At 46.8% G+C, this 26508-nt stretch overlaps 1 protein-coding gene across 6 annotated transcripts in view; it reads right to left on the bottom strand.

Annotated features, from left to right (window-relative positions):
• The window catches only part of KMT2C (lysine methyltransferase 2C), a 312840-nt gene that overhangs the window by 252670 nt on the left and 33662 nt on the right, over nucleotides 1-26508 (bottom strand). Inside the window, exon 1 of one of the 6 annotated variants that reach the window (XM_073581568.1) lies at nucleotides 22412-22756. The exons of the other annotated variants lie outside the window; for them this stretch is intronic. The gene's annotated coding sequence lies outside the window, so the exon portion shown is untranslated. Of the gene's footprint in view, nucleotides 1-22411; nucleotides 22757-26508 lie in introns of those variants that run through there. 6 annotated transcript variants of the gene reach the window in all.

Genomic DNA, 26508 nt, shown 5'->3' on the forward strand with positions numbered 1-26508 from the left:
CAGCAGAAGACGGCAGCTGGTGAGTATATTACTAAGGGCAGGGAATTTAGATTAGTAACTATACTCAAGTGCTGAAATAATTAAAAAAGAAAAAAAAAAAAAAAGCATGCTGGAGTGGTGCTTTAAGTATGCTAAACAACCTTGCCATTGTGTTTTACCATCACATTGTACCAATCAGGACAGTAAGCCAACGCCGACATATTTGGCTAATAAAGAATTGTCTATAGACAACTGGAATCTACTAGGAATCCACCAGACTCAGGGTGGATAGAAGAGGGTCCATAAAGAACCGACTGAAAGAGTCAGAAAATGAAACAGGGCAGAATCATAATTTGCCATTTATTGATTTTCTTTTTTGGTTCTGTATTTTTAACTGATATTTTTTCCGCTAAATTGTTCAAAATAGCGCAAAAATTTGGTGCAAAATGTAAAAAAAAAAAAAAGTTTTTTTTGTTTAAACAATTTCTTTGCAACTTTTGAGCACCAAATTGTATACTACTCTGCAAGCATTACTAGGGGTGGAGGGAATGAGATGCATCAGAAAAGTGTGATATTTGGTAAAAGTTGCATTTCATGAATCTGTCTAAAAGCTTCTGGATAAGTGAAGTTGTTGAGGGGGTAACTGAAAAGCAGGAAGATAGCTTAAAAAGAAGCACAAAATGTATAGAGAATAAGGCACAAACACTAAAGTCACTAATAAAGTGCAAATTAATCCAGAAAACGGAGATTGAGAGCTGTAGGCTGATCGGCCATGAGATCACTGTTATGACTTCATCTGTCAGAGGCGCTCTCTAACTACAATCGCACCTGCCATGAGATCGGATATATGGGGCGGCATGTGAACAGTCCGTTCTTGAAATTGACGTAATGAAAGCAGCCAAACCGGTGAATGCACGGCTCTGTACAGTTCTGACAAGCACCCAATTGTGATGGCCAGTGGTTTGAGGCAGAACATTTTAATACTGGAATTTCTAGGTGGCCCAAGAGAGAACTACAGGAGAAGAATGATGCAATTGGGGAGTAAGGGCTAGCCTCTTCAGCACCGACACCACAGAAGAACTAACAAATGCGCAATGCCGGCCATGATAGAAAGGTGTCAGAACACACCGATTACACATTGCCGTGTGTGGACTGTGTGCCTGCACACCGTTCAAAGAGCTATTAGTCCTGACCTTTTTCAGCATGATTACGCAGCACCCCGTGAATTCAAGGTGTTGACCTGAGCACTCAACTACCCACATCTCAATCCAAGTTGGTGGTGGAAAAACTTGAACCCCTTCAAAATCTTTATAAAGAGCGATAGGTCAAATAATCCCCACAATCTGGTGTCCCCTTTAAGATCCAGCCACACAAGTTACTATGAAGATAAAAGCAGCTAACACCTCTGCCGGCGCTGCGACTGGTGACCACAATGAGAGATGACACTGCAGCTACTCACCGAGGCCGGTGCTGTGGTTATCGCTCGGCTCTGCTGTTTAGTTCTGTTTGTCTGCTTAGAAACAAGAACATCAACGTGTAAAAGGGGCTGAGCTTTACAGATTAAGGCGAAAAAAAAAAAAAGATTTAGGACAAACTTACAAGTGCATGTTATAAAATCTGTGCATTTACAGGTGCTGTAAAAATAAACCTGGCACAAAAAAAATTTACCCCAAGTAATCCTGGAGGTAAAGGGGGGGGGGATCTCTGCCATCACTTACATGAAATAAATTGGGGCAGAACTTTTTGAATAGAGAAATTTTCTGCTGTACACTCTGTATGAGTCAATGTAAGAGCCGGAAAGGAGCCTTGAAGCAGGGCTAACAGTAGCCAAACCAGACAACCGTCCGCAGACACTGCAGCGTAGTCACTAGGAGCCGCACATTCAGCAGTGCAATGGGGCCATGTACATCGGCATATTAAATAAGGAGGTGCTGAGCACACCTCACTGCATGCAGTATATTAGGACCAGCTCTCCCCCAGAAGCATCGAACTAAGCGCTTACAGAGGAAAATAAAAATGGTTCTGTTTGCATCATTGGGTCACGTTCACACGTTGAGTATTTGGTGAGATTTTTACATCAGTATTTGAAAGCCAAATCCATGAGTGGGTAAAAATGTAGAAGTGGTGATGTGTTTCCATTAAATGTTTCCTCGGATAGTTCCCCTCCTGATTTTTGCGTACAAGTACTGATGTTAATTGCTCAATGTGTGCAAGTGGCCTTATTCCCATTCACAGGAAACATGATATCTTACTGATCAATGGGGCACTGACAGCTGGAACCCCTATCGAAGACCAGAATAGCTCTCGAAAACTCCATAACAATAGTGCGGTGAGTACCACTGCTCCATTCTTCATCATTGGGATCAAGAGAAAGCCGACAGCTGTACTTGGCCATTTCCAGTAGTCCCGATAAAGAATGGAAGAGGTGGTGCGCGTATGTGTGTCTAAAGCTTCATTACAACAGAAATCATTCACGGAATCGGTTGGGCCGCCACGGTTGGTCCTCAACAATCAGTACATTTTCAATGTTGGAAATAATTGAAGCCTAAAAGTGACCCATCACTTTGGGACCAAAAAGTGTATGTATACATTTCTGATGTATAGTCACCACCTCTGTTTGCCTCATCCACTCAGATTGCTAATCTGTTCCTCGCAGTTCCAAGATGGCCACCAGAAAGCATGAAGCGTGCAATGACGCAAAGTCCAAACCACATCTCACCTGCTTTTTCTGTGCTGTAGGATAGGAGAGTCAGGAGAGACATGGCTTAGATGCACGGCTGTAGTTGCCATCTTGGAAGCAGGAGGAATGGAACATTGATCTGGGACAGTAGAATTCTGGAGGCAAACTGAAGGTACAAGTTATGGTGGCTATACATGAGAAATGTAGTCAGCATTTAGTCTCAGATTGGAAGGTTGCTTGAAGGCTGCATTCATACATCCATGTGCAATCCATTTAATCTAGGACAGCACAAGGACCCATAGTTTAATTGAGCCATACACACTTTGGATTTAAAAACAGATCTGTGAAACGCAGACTGTCCTACTCATCTGATTGGCAGATAAGACTTGGCCAATAACGCCTAATGGGATCAGTGCAGTAGCGTAGCTACCGGGGGGGGCAGAGGGGGCGGTCGCCCCGGGCCCCACGCTCTGAGGGGGCCCCCCAGAGCTACACTACTTATCGGCATGCGCAATATACAATTACATTCATGTGTGGCAGTGCAGGGAGAATCGATCTCCCTGCTCTGCCGCCCGGCCGCGATGGGGCCCCTGAGCAGGCAGGGGGGCCTGGTACCAGCAGTGGGCCCCCGCCCGTCATTGCAGGGTCCGCTGTATCGGCATCTAGCCCATACAGCTGACCATCACCACAGTGCTGAGAGAGGGAGCTTTAGGCTCCCTCTCCCATCATCCCCCTCTCCCTGAGAGCGGGCGCGGTGACGTCACTGCCCGGAGCCCGCTGTCAGGAGATGAGCGGGAGAGCAGGGAGCAGTGCAGGAGCCAGGAGGAAGAGAGGTGAGTACTGGATTTATTTTTGTAACAGGCTGCATTATAATAGGCTGTCTGTGGGGGTACAGAGGCTGTCTGTGGGGGTACAGAGGCTGTCTGTGGGGGTGCAGTATAATATAGAGGTTGCCTATGGGGGTACAAAGGCGGCGGTTGCCTATGGGGATGCATTATAATATAGAGGCTGCCTATGGGGGGGTGCATTATAATATAGAGGCTGCCTATGGGGGTGCATTATAATATAGAGGCTGCCTATGGGGGTACATTATAATATAGAATTTGCCTATGGGGAGTGCATTATAATATAGAGGCTGCCTATGGGGGTGCATTATAATATAGAGGCTGCCTATGGGGAGTGCATTATAATATAGAGGCTGCCTATGGGGAGTGCATTATAATACAGAGGCTGCCTATGGGGATGCATTATAATACAGAGGCTGCCTATGGGGGTACATTATACTATAGACTCTGCCTATAGGGAGTGCATTATACTATAGACTCTGCCTATAGGGAGTGCATTATACTATATTGAGGACTATCTGGTGTATTATACTATATCAGGGGTCCCCAACTTGTAGCTGGGGAGCACATGTGGCTCGAGGTCCCATGAATTGTGGCTCGCGACTGTCTGCCAGCTTGGTGCATTAGCTCCAGGTCTAGCAAACAGGTATGAAGAGAACATCTCAAAATAGTGATTTACGTTAGTAGCCCTGCACAGAAGTGCAGATCTGGATTCACATATACTGGTCTTAGGGGTTTAGAGATGTTTAAGGTATGGTACGCTGGAGGATGGTACTACCTGTTAGAGGAGGTGCTCAAAGCTGGCTGTGACAATATGTTGAGAGTCCTTGATGGGAGAATACTGAATGGGGGTATTGTGGGAACCCCTGGATCTCCATGAACTTCTTTGTTCTTTGGAGTGATTTATGTGGAAAAGCTTTGGTTATCATTATACCTGTAATGGGGGCTTTGGTTGACACTACATTGAAGGAGAAGGGAGTTGGATGTGGCTCAAGACCCTCTCTCTGCTGAATGTGGCTCGCGACCCTTTGTATAAGCTGAATGTGGCTCTCAAGGTCAGAAAGGTTGGAGACCACTGTGCTATATGGATGCTATCTAGGGGGCCATCATACAGTGTAGGGATTATAGTGACGGGGCCATCATACAGTGAGGGGGCATTACACTGTGTATAAGAGAGCATCATGCTGTGTATAGGGGAGCTGTACAGGGGGAGACTTGGGACATTACTAAATGTAAAGTGGGCACTTATTATAGTGGAACTTGGGTTACTGTGACTGTCAAAGGGGCACTATTACATTCTAGGGGACAAAATGTGGGCACTGTTTTCTAGGGCACTTGCACCCAGCATCACTATATTGTAGAGGGTTGCTTTAAAATTTAGAGGTCACAAAGAATCACACAATAGGTGCAGTAATAGGATCACATACGGCAGCAGTGGCTCAGTATTGGGGTATCAACAGGATGAGCAGTGTGTGCAGGATGAGAATAGTCCAATTGGTGACAGTGCTGAAAATATGAGAAGTGAAACATGTCTTTGTTGTATTCTCTGCAGCCGAGTCCTGCCTGGAGGAGTCGTCATGTCGGTCTGGGCCAGATGGAAAAGACGTGAAAAGTGAACAGTTCCGTCAGCGGTAAGGCATTATATGTTCTGTAGAACTGGTATTATTTACCTCTGCCCATATGGCGGTAATATCAATATTGGTCTTTTTATATATAGATTATTTTCGGCAACAGCACGGTCATCTGTTGAGGTTCTCCGGTTAGGAGCCCACTCAGAAGTTTGGCCCCTCTGAACCAAAACCCTAGCTACGCCTCTGGATCAGTGTAAGATGGAAGATGGAGGACTGGCGGCGTACTTCAGTTTTCCATCCACATTTCATTTGTGTTTAACTGATCCACTGCCAAGATTCAACTGAGAAGTAAAAGTTCACAAAAATACATGCAACTAGATGCACTTGTGAAATGGATGCACCAGAGGGAAAAAAAAATGTTATGTTTCTATCGGATGATAGCTCACACATGTGTGACTGCAACCTAAGCCATACAGGGGGATGAGTTCTTCACGGAAAGCAAAACCAGGTAAAATTATGACCAGACACAAAGCATCATACAGACTAAAGAAAACTCAGGAAAGAACAACAGGCTGGAGTTTACTAGTAGCCAGGTGGGGAAAAAAAAAGTAATATCAGTAGACATCAACAGGGGCAGCTGCAAACTAAAGGACAAGACTGGCGCCCCCCGCTTGTCAGCGACTCTCCCTACTATCCTTCCCCAATATGTTGAAAAATAAGGGAGGGCTAAAGTGCTCAGAGCCAAGCCACAGCACAAAAGAGGACTTTGTAGATACTCTGTGTGTCCTTATGTCCTTTCACATGAATGAAAAATGGAAGGCACAGAGATGGCAGTCTGTCAGTTTTTCCAATGGCAACTTGCTAGGAGAAGCTTAGGAAACAGACATCTTTATTTTGGTGAAACATTTGGACCACATTTTTTTTCTTTTTAGCAAATGTGAAAATTATTGAGGAGCGAGTAAGGCTAGTTTTATACTTGCGTTTGGAGGCGCAGCGGACGCTCGCCGTGAAGCTCCGCCCAGTCACGCCTTCTCCAGTCAGCTCCGCCAATGGGTGCATGACGCTGCATGCGGCCTGCGTACCCTCTCTTTAGCATTGGGTATGCAGGCCAGGCGCAGGTATGCTTTTGCTGCCGCATGCGTCCTTTTGACGGTGCGCTGACCTGTGCCAAACGCACAGTGTTGCATTTTGGTGCGCTCGGCGCACCGTCAAAAGGACGCATGCGGCAGCAAAAGCATACCTGCGCACGGCCTGCGTACCCAATGCTAAAGATAGGGTACGCAGGCCGCATGCAGCGTCATGTTCCCATAAGCAGGGAGCGGAGCTTCACAGCGAGCGTCCACTGCGCCTCCAAACGCTAGTGTGAAACTAGCCTAAGGCCAAGACTTATTTGCTGATGTATATGGAGCAGGTGCCTAATAATCATCTCTCGCTCACTAGTGGTTTAGTAATTTGTACTCTATTGTGCCTTTGGTATAATAGAAACTCGCTTTCTTGTGCCAACTTTCTGCTGAACGTGTGTTCATTCACAACAGCGAATCGGAGGAGGCGGAGTTGCAGAGGGCCTGAGCCAATAAAAAGGCAGAGGGGTGTGTCTCAGACTACCGGTATGCAATGTCACCAAGCTGCAGTCGCAGATCGCAACTTTGTCCTAACGAAGCCGATTCAAAATGCAACCAAGGAAATCAGATTGGGGAAAACAAACAGCATATAAAGCGCCACAAAAACCAGCAACTTGCGCATCTTTTTCAGCACACAAGTGGACAGCCGTTTTAAAGAAAATCTGTCAGCACTTGACTAGTTCTGTTTTCTAATAAATACTTACATCATGAAATAAATCTGAAGCATCTTTGATCAAACTGGATCTTGCTATACTAGTCTCCTATTTCCCCAATACACTGACAACTTGGTGGACAGTCGCACCACGCCAGAGTATCAGATTGCAAGGGAGAATCAAAGTAGCTACCCTTTAACGGCTGTTTACACACAAACTTCACAAAAAGAAGCACAATCACATATAGCAGAGTGTCAATAATGGCACTTCTGTAATATGTACAAGGACTTTCACAAATCTCATTCATAGAATGTTAAGAGTTGAAAGGGACCTCCAGAGTCATCATGTCCAACCCCCTGCTCAATGCAGGATTCACTAAACCATCTCATACAGATGTCTGTGCAGCCTATGTGTGAAGACTTCCATTGAAGGAGAACTAACCACCTCTCGTGGCAGCCTGTTCCACTCATTGATCACCCTAGTAATATCTAATCTACATCTTCTCTCTTTCACTTTCATTCCATTGCTTCTCATGTTTCCACATGCAAATGAGAATAAGGATGGTCCCTCTAAACTGACAGCCCTTCAGCTATTTGGAGACAGCTATTCAAGGGTACCTGTCAGCAGAATTGTGCTCAATAAGGCCAGTTACACACTAGCATTTGTGCCCGCAGCATAGGGCTGCATACTTCTTCACTTAAGAGCCGCCTACTTCCGCATGCGTCCGTTGTACCTATAATTAACATTGAGTACGAAGGGACATGCGTTGTATGCGGATGCGTTCCAATGCGTCGTTTTGACGTGCCCTTTGAGATGCTTAGTTCTATTCCTCCTATTCTGTAGATGTCATTTTTGTTTTTCTTGCCCAGATGTAGAATCTTGCGTTTCACCCTGTTAAATACCATTCTATTAGTTGCTGTCCATTTTTAACAAATTGCTGTGTCTAAAAGTAACTTTCACGCTTTGGTTTTCACAATGATTGTGCTGCAGATTTTCAGCCAAATTCTGCATCAAGAGATTCTACAGAAAGTTTCCAGGCAGATTTTTGGCAGCAGTGTGGAAATAAATTTGGCACTAAAATGTGTCAAACTTTTTATTTTTTTTTTGTCGTGGATCATTTGGTACTTGTGTATAATTTGCATGTGTGAACAAACAAACCCTTACATTGTGTGCTTTTCTAACCTTTTTTGGCATCTACAGGCACCTCTTTTGCCCTAATGCTTCATCACTAAAATTAACTTATCAGAAATGCCAAAAATATTTTCCTACAAGATCAACAGGCACAGAGTGACTGAGCTGTGGTCTTATTAGACACAGTATTCACTCTTAAACAAGCTGAATAGTTTCCTGTACTTAATGTTTCCTGGTGATAAGTAACCAAAGCAACAATACTGTGATTATGTCGCTACACATCAATCCAACCAACATCTACCTTTTCACAGTTTAGGAAAATACCCCATTATCTTTTAATGCTCACATTAGAGGAACATAACCACATGTAAACTCACAACGCAGAAAATCTCATCCATAGTCAGGGTCTGCTATGGTCCTGTCCACCACTCTGACCTCCACTCAATACAGCAATGATTCTTATATCAGAAGCAACACAGATCAGTGTATTGCAGAAAACATTTGTAAACAAAATATCAAATATATCATTTCGAATGGCTGTGGAGAGGCAGATTTATAATATACTCAGATTTCTTCACCAACCAGGTGAGGCTTGTGTGTTGACTACTGACATTATAGACTATGTTAAGTCCAATGTCAGTCCAGCTCTGACAAGCGATCGTTTTTAAAAATTCCTGATCAGGTCATAAGCATAAAATTAAGAGAAGATATAAAGAAGGGAGAAGACAACGCTGATGAAGAGCCAACCAGGCCAATGTGACCAAAATCCACACAGTAAGAGGCTCTGTGGTGACGACATACTAGTTCACATCCCGGGTGTCCATTCTCCCAAAAAAGGTCTTTAGTGTTGCCCAACTTTACTCATCCAAAGAAAATTATACACTGAAAACAGTAGACTGTGCAGTATACTTTATTCCTTTTGACAATGGGACCCCAAGTTTGACATATCCCGCTGTACATCCATATGGTGGGGTAACAGACTTCAATCGGAGACCAACGAGATTTTCCCAGCACATACCTACATCAAAATAGGTTGAAGGTGTGATGTAGTCAGGAAAGACAGGAAGGAGCCCGTTCAAAAAAAGTAGTCTACAGTACAAGCAGGTTGTATGGAGATAACATGAGCTTGAACACAATTGCTTGGTCTATAAAATCACAATGAACTGTTTCCAAAACAACCCCTAATGTTTGCTACATTTCTACAGTTCACATTTTTGCATTTGGCCTTTGACCAATTCCCCGTGTCAGTCAGGGTTTGCAAACAAACTTTCAGAACGCTATTTGAAGAGACTCCCCCCTTTGGAATCAGACAGAGCTCACATCGGCATCAGATCCTCTGATACAAATTCCCTCGCATTTCACAGAGAAAATAGGGATGCATGCAATGATTTCTCTTCGAGAAAAAAGATAGACTCCAGTACACGTCAACGGGGTCTTCTAAGATCTGTTGTGTGACAAAGCCATCAGCATTGGGCTGCGTCTCTAAGTATGATGCTCCTAGAGTCTGCAGCGACAAGCATTGCTCCCATTTGCTTACCTGCAGCATATCCATGGCATAAGGATGTGAGCAGAAGGTGGACCCTGTGTATGTAATCTGCCGGTGATCGCTGTCCCTAGGACATTGCACAGTTATGGACATGCTCTGCCTTTTTATCATTAAACGAAAAAAATACCCGATATAACATGATGCGGGGAAAGTATACTGGTATTGTACCAGCAAGTGCTTCTGTCACCAAGCTAGCCCTTCTTAAAACTATGCCGAGAAACCAGGTCACCGCACAGGACACGAGTTCTATAAAGCTGCCAATGTCCAGGAGGATTCTCACAAAATAGCCGTACCCAAACTTACATTTCATCTTACAATTAAATGCTGTTCTTTTATTTCTTTGAGCCAGAACTTTGTTAAGAGCTTATTCCCAAGATATTAAAGCCGTTGAATTTGTATTATTTGCCCGTTTGTTAGGGATCTTGTATGTTCGTGTAATGATGGTAGTAGTATGCTCACCGATCGCCATCTTCTGCAGTTGTGTCACGTGACTGCATTTGTGACCTGCCGCATCACAGACTGGTTGCGGTGTGGAGCAGAAGGCGCTTTCTGAAGTCTCTCAATGCAAGTTTATGAGACTCAGGACGAAGCTTGAGCGCCTTGCTCCGAGGCTCATAGACTAACATTGTGAAAATGACCTCCACTCCACAGGCGACCTCTGCTCTGCCGGCAGGCTACTGATGTGATGTGACACTGGAAGGGACCGGAGCGCCGCTGAAACCAAGAGAAGGGCACGTGGCCGGTGAGTATATTACTACCATCATTAAACACAAAGGCGCTAACAAACGGGCAAATAAAATAATTAAACGGGCTAAGGTTTTCAGCTATCCCCTAACCAAAGGACGCAGATTACTTACTGATCACTGAGGGGTTTGAAATTGAGGCGCTCGAGCCCAGGAAATGGACTCCGCAGCGACCCTCGAATGAATGATGTGCATACGCAGCCTCTGCTCCATTCATTCGCCATTAGACTATGGATAAGGGATAAATTACTATTTTGAGTAAAACCCTTTAACAGCGAAGATTTCAGTTTTCAGCTTTGAGGATTTTGTGAAGGATGAGTATGTTATACGTGTGCAGAAGTGAACTTCACAACTTGAACTTATATATTTAGCAGGTCAGATTTATGACCTGTAAATCCAAAAGTGAAATAAAAAAAGTGAAAAAAAATATGAGCTGCCAAAAAGTATATTAGGCCTCATTCAGAAGCCAGTTTTTCACATACCCGTTTTATCCGTGTTTTTTACAGATGGACCTTGCACCCATTAAATTCTGCATTGCTGTTAACGTGTCTGTGGGTTTTCTATTTGAAGATAATAGGTACGCAAAGAAAAAAAAAATTATGGTTACTTGTCTGTTTCTGTAATAGGCATCTCGTATCAAAATAACCAATTCAAATCTATAGGTTTATGAAAGTCACAGACAACACTTGGATGACATCCACATGCCCTCAATGATTAACACTGTAATGGGTGGGAGACGATACGTTATTTTTTCATGTGCAACGGCAAAAGCTGGCACACGAACTAAACACTGATGAAAATCAAATGAAAAACATTGATACAGAAAATAAAAACAGTCCGAGTATGTGAAATATCAGTAACGTCTGAATGAGGCCTTGATTTGACCTAAAAAGTAAAGCTTTTTGAAAAATACCTGAATGGGTTAACAGTTACAAGCAGAGCTGCCTAGATCCTGCATCCAGAGGATCAGGTGAGGTCTCACACAGCAGCTCTGCCTTCAGCAAGAACTAGTCACATGCTCGCTGCTACAGTTACAGCTCCTAGGAAAGCACCAAGTGCAGACACCTGTACTAAGAACAGGGAGGAGGGTATGCAAAAAGAATTTTAGAAAAATGAAGAGTCCCTTAAACCCCTCTACAGAGCTCTGCATCCAGAACCAAGAGCCCTCCTCCCCTACAGAGCTCTCCATCCAGAACCAAGAGCCCTCCTCCCCTACAGAACTCTGCATCCAGAACCAAGAGCCCTCCTCCCCTACAGAGCTCTGCATCCAGATCAAAGAGCCCTCCTCCCCTACAGAGCTCTGCATCCAGAACCAAGAGCCCTCCTCCCCTACAGAGCTCTGCATCCAGAACCAAGAGCCCTCCTCCCCTACAGAGCCCAGAGCCTTCCTCCCCTACAGAGCTCTCCATCCAGAACCAAGAGCCCTCCTCTCCTACAGAGCTCTCCATTCAGAACCAAGTGCCCTCCTCCCCTACAGAGCTCTCCATCCAGAACCAAGAGCCCTCCTCTCCTACAGAGCTCTCCATCCAGATCCAAGTGCCCTCCTCCCCTACAGAGCTCTCCATCCAGAACCAAGAACCCTCCTCTCCTACAGAGCTCTCCATCCAGAACCAAGAGCCCTCCTCTCCTACAGAGCTCTCCATCCAGAACCAAGTGCCCTCCTCCCCTACAGAGCTCTCCATCCAGAACCAAGAGCCCTCCTCCCCTACAGAGCTCTCCATCCAGAACCAAGAGCCCTCCTCCCCTACAGAGCTCTGCATCCAGAACCAAGAGCCCTCCTCTCCTACAGAGCTCTCCATCCAGAACCCCGAGCCCTCCTCCCCTACAGAGCTCTCCATCCAGAACCAAGAGCCCTCCTCCCCTACAGAGCTCTTCATCCAGAACCAAGAGCCCTCCTCCTCTACAGCTCTCCATCCAGAACCAGAGCCCTCCTCCCCTACAGAGCTCTCCATCCAGAACCAAGAGCCCTCCTCCTCTACAGCTCTCCATCCAGAACCAAGAGCCCTCCTCCTCTACAGCTCTCCATCCAGAACCCAGAGCCCTCCTCCCCTAAAGAGCTCTGCATCCAGAACCAAGAGCCCTCCTCCTCTACAGAGCTCTCCATCCAGAACCCAGAGCCTTCCTCTACAGAGCTCTCCATCCAGAACCCAGAGCCCTCTTCCCATACAGAGCTCTGCATCCAGAACCAAGAGCCTTCCTCCCCTACAGAGCTCTCCATCCAGAACCAAGAGCCTTCCTCCCCTACAGAGCTCTCCATCCAGAACCAAGAGCCCTCCTCCACTACAGAGCTCTCCATCCAGAACCCAGAGCCCTCCTCCCCTACAGAGCCCTGCATCCAGAACCAAGAGCCCTCCTCCTCTACATAGCTCTCCATCCAGAACCCAGAGCCCTCCTCCCCTACAGAGCTCTCCATCCAGAACCCAGAGTCCTCCTCCCCTACAGAGCTCTCCATCCAGAACCCAGAGTCCTCCTCCCCTACAGAGCTCTGCATCCAGAACTAAGAGCCCTCCTCCCATACAGAGCTCTGCATCCAGAACCAAGAGCCCTTCTCCCCTACAGCGCTCTGCATCCAGAACTAAGAGCCCTCCTCCCATACAGAGCTCTCCATCCAGAACCCAGAGCCCTCCTCCCCTACAGAGCTCTCCATCCAGAACCCAGAGTCCTCCTCCCCTACAGAGCTCTGCATCCAGAACTAAGAGCCCTCCTCCCATACAGAGCTCTGCATCCAGAACCAAGAGTTCTTCTCCGATACAGAGATCTCCATCCAGTACCAAGTGCCCTCCTCCCCTACAGAGCTCTGCATCCAGAACCAAGAGCCCTTCTCCCCTACAGCGCTCTGCATCCAGAAACATGAGCCAGTTAATCAGGGCAGGAATCAGGTAACCCACACTTTGCTCTCCCCTTTATCCATGTGCTTTAGGGTACCGTTACACCTAGCGATGCACCAGCGATCCCGACCAGCGATATGACGCAGTCAGGATCGCTGGTGCATCGCTAGGTGGTCGCTAGTGAGCTGCCATACACGCAGATCTCACCAGCGACATTGCTGGGGACGGGGATCGCTACTTACCTGTCAGACGCGGCAATCCTGCATCCTCCCGCCCGGCTCCACGCGTCGCTCGTTGGCGCCACAGGAAGCGCAGCAGGAAATGACCGACGAGGAATGGTCCAGGAGCTTCTCGCGCGATCAGCGATAATCAGCGGGGGAGCCGGTCGGAGGTAAGTATCACATGCAGCGATATCGCTAGCAATATCGCTGCAACGTCACAAAATCGGTGACTTTACAGCGATATTGCTAGCGATATCGCAGTGTGTAACGGGGGCTTTACTTCTATCCTCCTGTGCTCCCTTGCCATCCACATTCACCGCCCCATCGCTCCTCCATCACGACTCATACACATCAGCCCCTCTATACTTCCCTCTCCCATGTACAGCTCCCATGCACTCCTCACCTTCCTTAGAAACCTCAGCCCATCTTCCCCAAACACATAGCAGAAAAAACTACTTACAATTCCAACAACTATTTGCTCTATCTTCCTACTCCTACTGATTTCAGGTGACATCTTCCCCAACCCTGGTCCACCATCCCCCAACCTCAACCCCTACCTCATATCGAAACCATAATAATCTTATTAATATTACTTGCACTCCCTCATCTCCATCTTTCAGTTGTGCCCTCTGGAATCCACGGTCTGTATGTAACAAGCTTCCTTTCCTGCACAACTACTTTCTGAACAACTCTCTTAATCTATTGGCCCTCACTGAAACCTGGATTCAGGATTCTGACACTGTCTCTCCTGCTGCCATTTCCTATGGTGGCTTACAATTCTCTCATTCCCCGAGACCCACAAACAGACATGGTGGCAGAGTCGGCATACTCCTGTCCCCACTATCCACTTTCCAAGTCATCCCCCCAGTTCCATCACTCTCATTCTCTTCTTTTGAAGTCCACACCATCAGGCTCTTCCATCCCCTCTCCCTCAGAGTAGCAGTCATTTACCGGCCCCCAGGCTCAGCCACCCACTTCCTTGACAACTTTTCAGCCTGGCTGCCGTACTTCATGTCCTCAGAACTATCAACTCTTATCCTGGGAGACTTCAACATCCCCTTTAACAGCCCTACTTCCACATCTGCATCCCAGCTTCTATCACTAACCACCTCTCTAGGCCTCTCGCAGCTTTCAACCTCTGAGACACACAAGGACGGTAACACCCTTGATCTTGTCTTTATCCGGCTCTGTTCAATCTCCCACCTAAATAACTGACCGCTTCCACTCTCTGACCACAACATTCTCTCCTTCTCGCACACAAATCCTCACCCACCCCAGCTCACTCCTACCTACCACACAGTCAGAAATCTACAAGCCATTAACCCTCAGACACTTTCAGACTCCCTACACTCACCACTGTCCCCAATCTCCTCTTTTTCCTGTCCTGATCTGGTTGTTGATCACTACAACGACACTCTTAGAAACACCCTTGACCAAGTAGCTCCCCTCACCCTCAGAACCTCCAAGCACAGAGTAAAACAGCCCTGGCTCACATCGCAAACTCAACCTCTCCAGCGATGCTCTAGGAGTGCTGAACGCCTATGGCGAAAAACTCACACACCAGAAGACTTCATCCACTTCAAATTTATGTTAAGAACTTATAACACTGCCCTTCACCTCGCCAAACAGACCTACTTCACCACCCTGATCTCCTCACTAGCCAACAACCCCAAGAAACTGACACTTTTCACTCCCTCCTCAGGCCAAAAGCTTAAGCCCCTATCACAGACATTTGTGCTGATGACCTGGCCTCCCACTTTACAGAAAAAAATAGATAATATCCGTCAGGAAATCTGCTCCCAACCACCAAGTGTTGTGACTCCCATCCCTTCCTGCATCTTCCCTGGCTCACTTTCCACATTTGATCCCATCACAGAAGAAGCAGTCTCCAGACTCCTCTCGTCCGACCACATGCACTAGCGACCCCATTCCCTCACATCTCCTCCAGTTTCTCTCTCGAGTCGTCACAACTCTTCTAACTGCAATCTGTAATCTCTCACTCTCCTCGGGCATTTTCTCATCCTCCTTCAAACACGCCATTGTTACGCCAATACTAAAGAAACCCGCTCTCGACCCATCCTGCACAAACTACAGAACAGTCTCCAATCTCCCCTTCATCTCTAAACTTTTGGAGCGCCTAGTTTACTCCCGCCTTACCCATTACCTCTCCACTCACTCCCTCCTAGACCCTTCACAGTCCGGCTTCCGCCCCCTACATTCGACTGAAACTGCACTCAAAGTGACCAATGACCTTCTGACAGCAGAACGTAACGGTGACCACTCTGTGCTCATTCTTCTTGACCTATCTGCAGCTTTCGACACTGTTGACCACCATCTTCTACTCTCTAGCCTCCAGTCACTAGGCATTAAGGACACTGCTCTCTCCTGGTTCTCTTCCTATCTTTCTGACCGCTCCTTCAGTGTTTTGCTCTCTGGCTCCACGTCATCTCCTCTTCCTCTCGCTGTCGGGGTACCTCAGGGCTCAGTCCTTGGCCCCCTTCTCTTCTCTCTCTACACGGCCCCAATTGGACAGACCATCAGCAGATTTGGCTTTCAGTACCATCTTTATGCTGATGACTAGAGTTGAGCGATACCGTCCGATACTTCAAAGTATCGTATCGGATGGTATCGGCCGATCTTTAAAAAAAGTATCGGTATCGCCGATTCCGATACCGGAAGTCCCATTCAAGTCTATGGGACTTCCGGTATCGGAATAAGAAAAACCCTTTCCTGCCCTTGTACAGCCTCTCTGGGGTCTGTACGGGCCTTTCGGGGGGCTGTGCCGGCCTGCCAGGGGGTCTGTGCAGGCGCCGGGGGGCTGTGCCGGCCTGCCGGGGGGCTGTGCCGGCCTGCCGGGGGGCTGTGCCGGCCTGCCGGGGGGCTGTGCCGGCCTGCCGGGGGGCTGTGCCGGCCTGCCGGGGGGCTGTGCCGGCCTGCCGGGGGGATGTGCAGGCATCGTCCGATGGGACTACAAGTCCCATCGGGCGATGCCTGCTACCATGACAGTGATTGACACATTAGCCAATGATGGGACAGTAGTAGTCCCATCATCCGGCTAATGTGTTAAATGTAAAAAAAAAAAAAAAAAAAAAAATTACATGCTACATACATACAACATGCATACTACATACATGCTACATTCATACTACATACTACATACATGCTACATTCATACTACATAAATACTACATGCAACATACATACTACATATATACTACATGCATGCTACATACATACTGCATGCTACATACATACCACATATATACTACATACATACTACATGCATGCTACATGCATGCTACATGCTACATACATAACACATATATACTACATGCATGCTACATACATACTACATGCTACATACTACATATATACTACATGCATGCTACATACTACATGCTACATACATACTACATGCATGCTACATACATACTGCATGCTACATGCATGCTACATACATACTACATGCTACATGCATGCTACATACATACTACATGCTACATACATACTACATATATACTACATACATACTACATACATACTACATGCATGCTACATACATACCACATACATAACACATATATACTACATGCATGCTACATACATACTACATGCTACATACATACCATATACATACTACATGCATGCTACATACATACTACATACATACTACATGCTACATACATACTACATATATACTACATGCATGCTACATACATACTACATGCTACATACATACTACATGCTACATACATACTACATATATACTACATGCATGCTACATACATACTACATACATACTACATGCATGCTACATACATACTACATGCATGCTACATACATACTACATGCATGCTACATACATACTACATGCATGCTACATACATACCACATACATACTACATATATACTACATGCATGCTACATACATACTGCATGCTACATGCATGCTACATACATACTACATACATACTACATGCTACATACATACCACATATATACTACATACATACAATACATTCATACAGTACATATAACATAGAGTAACATACTTACCAATACTTGTCACATTGTTCCCCGAAGCCATTGTCTTTTCCGGAATAAATATTAACATAACAAACCACAAAAATACTCACCCACGATCCGAAGCAGTCCACGAGTGTGTCCCACGACGATCTTGGGTAGAGAACTGCAGCATCAGATGATGCTGCCGTTCTCTACGGGCTGCAGGAATCCAATGACGGAAGGTAGGTATCCTTCCCCACTGTATTCCTCCGCCACTTAAAAAAAAAAAAGTCCCTAGTCTCACTTTATGCCATTGCTGCGTGGGAATTTCCCACACAGCAATGGCATAAAGTGAGACTAGGGACTTTTTTTTTTTTAAAGTGGCGGAGGAATACAGTGCGGAAGGATACCTACCTTCCGTCATTGGATTCCTGCAGCCCGTAGAGAACGGCAGCATCATCTGATGCTGCAGTTCTCTACCCAAGATCGTCGTGGGACACACTCGTGGACTGCTTCGGATCGTGGGTGAGTATTTTTGTGGTTTGTTATGTTAATATTTATTCCGGAAAAGACAATGGCTTCGGGGAACAATGTGACAAGTATTGGTAAGTATGTTACTCTATGTTATATGTACTGTATGTCTATGTATGTATTGTATGAATGTATTGTATGTATGTAGTATATATGTGGTATGTATGTAGCATGTAGTATGTATGTAGCATGTATGTAGCATGCATGTAGCATGTAGTATGTATGTAGCATGCATGTAGTATATATGTAGCATGTATGTAGTATGTATGTGGTATGTATGTAGCATGTAGTATGTATGTAGCATGCATGTAGTATGTATGTAGCATGTATGTAGCATGTAGTATGTATGTAGTATGTATGTAGTATGTATGTGGTATGTAGTATGTATGTAGCATGCATGTAGTATATATGTAGTATGTAGTATGTATGTAGTATGTATGTGGTATGTATGTAGCATGTAGTATGTATGTAGCATGCATGTAGCATGTATGTAGCATGCATGTAGTATGTATGTAGTATGTATGTAGCATGCAGTATGTATGTAGCATGTATGTAGTATGTATGTAGTATATATGTAGTATGTATGTAGCATGTAGTATGTATGTAGCATGCATGTAGTATATATGTAGTATGTATGTAGCATGCATGTAGTATGTATGTAGTATGTATGTAGTATGTATGTAGTATGTATGTAGCATGCAGTATGTATGTAGCATGTATGTAGTATGTATGTAGTATATATGTAGTATGTATGTAGCATGCATGTAGTATGTATGTAGCATGTAGTATGTATGTAGCATGCATGTAGTATGTATGTAGCATGTATGTAGCATGTATGTAGTATATATGTAGTATGTATGTAGCATGTAGTATGTATGTAGCATGCATGTAGTATGTATGTAGTATTTTTTTTTTTTTTATTTTTTTTTTTTAACATTTAACACATTAGCCGGATGATGGGACTACTACTGTCCCATCATTGGCTAATGTGTCAATCACTGTCATGGTAGCAGGCATCGCCCGATGGGACTTGTAGTCCCATCGGACGATGCTTGCACAGACCCCCGGACATCAGCACAGCCCCCCGGCAGGCCGGCACAGCCCCCCGGCAAGCCGGTACAGACCCCCACAGGGTGCACAGACCACCGGCAGGCCGGCACAGCCCCCCGGCAGGCCGGTACAGACCCCGGGCAGTCCACACAGCCCCCCGGCAGGCCGGCACAGCCCCCCGGCAGGCCGGCAGAGACCCCCGGAAGGCCCGAAATGACGGCGCATCATGATGCGCACACACCGCGCATCATGATGACGTCAGGCCGTCAATCAACTGAACTTCCGATTCCGATGCCGAATTCCGATATTGAAAAAATATCGGAAGTCGGTATCGGAATTCCGATACAGCAAGTATCGGCCGATACCCGATACTTGCAGTATCGGAATGCTCAACACTACTGATGACACAACTATATACGTCATTCCCCAACCTTACCCCCGGCTGTACTAAAGAACGCCAGTGACTGTCCGCAGTCTCCAACATCATGTCCGCTCTCTATCTGAAACTCAACCTCTCCAAAACTGAACTTCTGCTCCCGCCGTCTACTAACCTCCCTAAATCTGACATTTCCCTCTCTGTGGGTGGCACCACAATAACACCCTGGCAGCAGGCGCACTGTCTGGGTGTTATGTTTGACACCAATCTCTCCTTCACATCCCATATACAATCTCTTGCCAGCTCTTGCCGCTTACACCTAAAGAACATCTCTAGAATCCGCCCGTTTCTCACCATGGAAACAACAAAAATCCTCACTGTAGCATTGATCCACTCCCGCCTGGATTACTGCAACGCTCTATTAATTCGCCTCCCCGTTACTCGACTATCCCCTCTCCAGTTCATACTTAATGCAGCGGCCAGGATCGTCCATCTGGCTAATCGGTACTCAGACACGTCCGCTCTTCGCCAGTCCTTACATTGGCTGCCCATTCATTATAGGATCCAATTCAAAGTACTTGTTCACACCCACAAAGCTCTCCACAGTGCAGCACCCCTACATCTCCCCACTCATTACTGTCTATCGGCCTAACCAACCGCTGCGCTCTGCAAACGACTTTCGACTAACCTCTGCACTAACCCGTACCTCCCACTCCCGACTTAAAGACTTCTTCCGCGCTGCGCCAACCCTCTGGCATGCTCTACCCCTGGAAATTAGGACTATCCACAATTTGCATAGTTTCAGGCGCTCCCTCAAAACACATTTGTTCAGAGCGGCCTATCACGTTCACTAATCACAGTCATTCTATGTGTTAGTGTGAATGTGTAGCCCATTCACTATCTCCATCCATCCCTCACTCCCTCAAGATGGCTGGACTATCATTGTAAATACACCATTGTAAACACACACCTGTACTCTGTATCTCCCCCACCTCTTTGTAGATTGTAAGCTCTCACGAGCAGGGCCATATTATTTTGCTTTAATTATTCTATTGTTAACGTTGTTACTTATGACTTGTGTTTGGAACTGTTAAACTGTAAAGCGCTGCGGAATATGTTGGCGCTATATAAAGATTATGAGCCCTCCTCCCCTACAGAGCTCTGCATCCAGAACCAAGAGCCTTCCTCCCCTACAGAGCTCTGCATCCAGAACCACGAGCCTTCCTCCCCTACAGAGCTCTGCATCCAGAAACAAGAGCCTTCCTCCCCTACAGAGCCCTCCTCCCCTACGGAGCTCTGCATCCAGGCGCAGGCGCCCCCTCCCATACAGAGCTCTGCATTCAGGTGCAGGCGCCCTCCTCTCCTACACAGCTCTGCATCCAGTCCTAGGCGCCCTCCTCCCATACAGAGCTCTGCATGCCAGCAACCTTCTCCTTTACAGAGATCTGCAATGAAATACAGGCACCCACCTCAGCTACAGAGCTTTATATAACCGCCAAAGCTACACTCAGAGTTTTATTATTTTCTCTGAGCGCAAAACTCTGCACTACTTAACGATCCAGGATCTATACAAGATCTCTGTTAACCTGTACTCTAGAGACAATTAAGCTATGCATGCACACAAAATAAATGGTGTTACATTTTTAAACAAACATTTCTGCAATTTTTTGCACTGACGCCGTCAACTTTTGAAACGTGACTCAAATTCACCAAATTTAAGCAACAGAAAAAAAAAATAGCGCTGTGAAACACATCAGACCCTTCTCAGACAAATCATATTGACTCTGCCAACTTGCTTTATAGTTCACTGAACGAGATCAAATAAAAGTGATCGCTATTTGCATGGAAAAAAGCAAGGTGCTGTGGATACCTGTCTGTGGGATCTCAGATAGAGGCATCTATCTACCCTTAAGACGTTTGGTGCCATTATCCTTGACGTTGTCAGAGTCTAGATAGGACATAAAAAGGGTCGGGATTTAAAACTACGACTAAACTATCCCAATACATTACGCGCCTGATAACCCTCCGCCCCGCTCAAGCCGGCCTTTGCTGCAGGGGCTTTCAATAGTTAGCAAACCACAGGCCATACGGGTCTACATGAGGCCAGTGATTGCCTGCAGCGGTCTCCTCTGTGCACGGCATGGCACAGACGTAGAAAAATCAACAAATTGGGACCTCTGCTGCAGCGCAGGATTTACTGGAGATACATATATTTTTATTATGTTGCATTTCCTCTTTTTACCTCAAAGGAGCTGTCCTTTAAGCATCATTGATCACCATCTACAGCAGTGGTTCCCAAACTCCAGTCCTCGCGGACCCCAACAGGTCATGTTTTCAGGATTTACTTAGTATTTCACAGGTGATGGAAGCATCATCAAGGCATCAGGAATTCTCTCACATGTGTAACACTATGGGAATCCTGAAAACATGACCTGTTGGGGTCCGCGAGGACTGGAGTTTGGGAACCACTGATCTCTGGGATAGATGTGACAGAGCCAACGGCGGGGGTCCGGCTGCTGAGACGCCTCAGCACACCAGAGATCGGGAGGCCCAAACTCCACAGCCGGAGTGCGCAATGGTCCCCGAGAACATTAATGGAGCCAGTCGTAAGTTTGCACACTACTGTTCCGTTCACACCAAGAATTTGGGGCCCCAATGATCAGACAGCATATGTTGCTGCTGCCAGCAGGTGGGTTTTGTTTCTTTTCACACAAAAAACTGATGAAACACGGCTGGGGATCTGCAGACCATGAAGCTCCGTGTGTGGGGGCGCGATGATGGCCGCACGGTACACACCACAACCCTGGGACAACTCCAACTGCTGCTCAAGTGTTCCCATCGTCACCGTGCAGCCTCTGAGGGGCCCCACATCACGTGACCCTTACACCCAGGACCCCGCTGTGGGCGCGCGCCTTCCCACGCAGGAAAGTTCCCCCGCACCACACGGTGCACTATGCGACTTCCACCAAGTTTCCCAGCAGCGGCGCCGGCACTGGGGGGTTAAGCTGTCGCGCTGTGACAGGCGCCGCACATGACGGGTTAAGCCCCGGTGACATCACTCCCTCTCCCCTCTGGCTGTCAGTGTCAGCTGGCCGCGGAGTGACACACGACATGTACGTGGCAGCGCTCACCTGCCGGCTAGGCGCTCTCCTCCGCTCGTCCCATGTCCCGGGAGCGGCGTGGGCAGTTACTGCGGGATTACGCTCTTCCTGGACGGGGAGTCTGCCAGCGGCTCCCGGAGATGCCCCGTATCATCACCGGAACACACAGCGCTCACAGATCCCTCCGACGGCAGCACCGCAGCCCCTCCCCCTCCCCAGCAGAGTCACAGCACGGGATATAGATCCGGCCAGAGAAGGAAGCAAGTCCCGGCCTGGACTCCGCGATGTATACAATGCGGGTCACAGGCGGAGCACAATGAGTGCGGCGCCCCTCCGCCGACAACAACGATCCCGGAGCTCCCCGACCGGAGAAATAATCCCCAGCGCTGTAATAATAACGGATAATGGAGCCGTGACCGCAGCGGTGCGCGGCCCTGTGCAGGCGGACGGGACGGAGAAGCAGTCACTTCACCAACTGCCCAACTACACTCAGCAGCTGACATGGAACTGCCTAACAGTCTTTGTTGCCAATCACAACCAATCACAGTAGCGCTTTCATCCCTTACGGTAATTACAAAGTGAAAGCTGCGCTCTGATTGGTCGCTATGAGTAACAGTTCCTTGTAATGGACCTGACACCAGATCCAGGTGTGACTGCGGCCTCAGGGCCAAAAGGAGCGAAATCACAACCCCACGATATACTACAGTCTTGTCACTGACCCTGGCTAATGAGCAGAAATGTCCCCAGCGCACAAGCAATGCAGGCAACACAGAACACAGTGATGTCACAGTACTGAGAGGATAACATAGAAAACCAGCAGTGTCATTAATAGATCCTGGAAATCCCAAACACAGAACCCAGTGATGTCAGAACACAGATCATAAAGTGATGCAATGGCACAGAGAGAGCAGTCATGTCACATCACAGGAGGCGTGAGATAACAGCGCAGGGTTTAGCCACACGTAATAGTACACCGATAATCACTGAATAAGGCTGAGTTCACACGTGGCTTTTTTTCGCGTTTCCGCGGCGGGTTTAACCGCGCGATTTTGCCGTGAAAGAGTGAAAAATAAGCATCCCATGCATTCCTATGGGATTCCACAATGCTGTGCTAATGCTGCGGATTTTCCCGCGGCGGAATCGCTTCACGGTAAAAACCGCAGCATGCTCATTAATTTCGCAGAATCGCGGCGATCCCGCACCCATAGGAATGCATTGTTCTGCTTACTTCCCGCATGTGGCTGTGCCCACCATGCGAAAAGTAAGCAGAACATTTGCGGATGGTACCCACGGTCCGGAGGAGAGGAGACTGTCCTCCGGACTTTGGGTACCATATCCCTGTTAAAAAATAGAATTTAAAATAAAAAATATTATTCTCACCTTCCAGCATCCCGCGCAGCCTTCCCGCCTCTCTCCACGCTCCCGGTCCCAGTAAGCCTTTGCGAGCGATGACGTCCGTTCTCGCGGTCATTCGCGCGACGTCATCGCAGTAATTGTCGCAAAGGCGGCCTCAATAGTAAAAAGTTGGTCACACTCGTCAAACACTATGCTTGACGAGTGTGACCAAGCTGTCAATCAGTTCTCCAAGCAATGCTACAGATCGCTTGGAAAACGCTAGCATTCAGCAAGCTAACTATGCTTGCAAAATGCTAGTTTTTCCACAGGAAAATCGCGGGAATTTAAAATGCGATTTTCCCACGGAATGGAATTCCGGAATTCTCGCGGTAATTTCCGCGAGAGTTACGCTATGTGTGAACCCAGCCTAAGTCATGTCGGTAAGCCAAACCTCCAAATCCACGACTCAGACCCCACAGCACTGGTCACTACTGAGCATGTACATAAAGTGCAGCACAGATTCATCTCATCTATGACCCCACAGCACTGGTCACTACTGAGCATGTACATAAAGTGCAGCACAGATTCATCTCATCTATGACCCCACAGCACTGGTCACTACTGAGCCTGTACATAAAGTGCAGCACAGATTCATCTCATCTACGACCCCACAGCACTGGTCACTACGGAGCCTGTACATAAAGTGCAGCACAGATTCATCTCATCTATGACCAAACAGCACTGGTCACTACTGAGCATGTGCATAAAGTGCAGCACAGATTCATCTCATCTATGACCCCACAGCACTGGTCACTACTGAGCATGTACATAAAGTGCAGCACAGATTCATCTCATCTATGACCCCACAGCACTGGTCACTACTGAGCATGTACATAAAGTGCAGCACAGATTCATCTCATCTATGACCCCACAGCACTGGTCACTACTGAGCATGTACATAAAGTGCAGCACAGATTCATCTCATCTATGACCCCACAGCACTGGTCACTACTGAGCCTGTACATAAAGTGCAGCACAGATTCATCTCATCTACGACCCCACAGCACTGGTCACTACGGAGCCTGTACATAAAGTGCAGCACAGATTCATCTCATCTATGACCAAACAGCACTGGTCACTACTGAGCATGTGCATAAAGTGCAGCACAGATTCATCTCATCTATGACCCCACAGCACTGGTCACTACTGAGCATGTACATAAAGTGCAGCACAGATTCATCTCATCTATGACCTCACAGCACTGGTCACTACAGAGCCTGTACATAAAGTGCAGCACAGATTCATCTCATCTATGACCCCACAGCACTGGTCACTACTGAGCATGTGCATAAAGTGCAGCACAGATTCATCTCATCTATGACCCCACAGCACTGGTCACTACTGAGCCTGTACATAAAGTGCAGCACAGATTCATCTCATCTACGACCCCACAGCACTGGTCACTACGGAGCCTGTACATAAAGTGCAGCACAGATTCATCTCATCTATGACCATACAGCACTGGTCACTACTGAGCATGTGCATAAAGTGCAGCACAGATTCATCTCATCTATGACCCCACAGCACTGGTCACTACTGAGCATGTGCATAAAGTGCAGCACAGATTCATCTCATCTATGACCCCACAGCACTGGTCACTACAGAGCCTGTACATAAAGTGCAGCACAGATTCATCTCATCTATGACCATACAGCACTGGTCACTACAGAGCCTGTACATAACGTGCAGCACAGATTCATCTCTTCTGACTCCACAGCACTGGTCACTACTGAGCATGTACACAAAGGGCAGCACAGATTCATCTCATCTAAAAGACGAGATCCTTAGATCAGGAGCAGAACAGACATTTATAGGACATTTCATAGCTTTTCCAAATTCTTACGAAGACTTTTACAGCACATCCTGCATTGTACTACTGTACCCAATATATTATATATTTTAGCAGTTGGAGTCGGTCCATTTTACACCAACTCCCGGACTCCACAGCCCTAGATGTCACAGTATGAAAGTAATGCAGTGATCACCAACTGCAAAACTGTAGATAACAGTAATGTCACTGAACATTAATCAATGGTGCTATATAAATAAATAATAACATGAGATCAACAGCGTCATAACACATGGATCATGCAGACAAGTGACCCACAACATGACGACTATTTCTAGGGTAGATCTGAGTGGCACCGGCGCTGCTGCTGTTCTATGCTGTGCCACTATATTGGGCTTCTTCAGGCACTGGAATGTCACATTCTTAGAAGCAATTCTCAGCCATTTGCAACTATGAAACAATAAGAAAACTAGCTGTAATTTATAAGAAAAATCCATAATCTGTATGAGACTATGGCTGCTGCGGATAAAGGGGCACAGACCTGTGTGGTTTATTACCAGCCTAATGGCGAGTGCCCAGCGTGACTTTCTGCAGAAGCCGAACAGTTCACGATTTCATTTCACAGTCTGAAATCCCATGAAGCCGCGCAGCCTTTTACTTTCAGATTCTGTCAGAGATCGTCACCATGAGGGCGCTGAGCCAGGGCTGCCCTGGAGCAGAGGCTGCACCTTCCACCAGAAATTAAAGAGACAGCACTGCACAGCAGGACATGCTGCAAAAGAATCCTCCCCCCCCCCCCCCCCCCCCCATGGAACAGCTTGATGGCCTGTTCAGGGAAAGGGTAAAGCTACAGAAATGTTCCACTTGTCTCAAAAAAAAAAAAATCTTGAAAAGCTCTCTCCATATAGCAGTGTCACATACAAAACACAAGAAGTAAATCATG

Source organism: Dendrobates tinctorius, unplaced genomic scaffold (genome assembly GCF_039654945.1).
Source record: "Dendrobates tinctorius isolate UK_male_01 unplaced genomic scaffold, ASM3965494v1 ptg000070l, whole genome shotgun sequence".
In the NCBI taxonomy this organism is placed as follows: domain Eukaryota; kingdom Metazoa; phylum Chordata; class Amphibia; order Anura; family Dendrobatidae; genus Dendrobates; species Dendrobates tinctorius.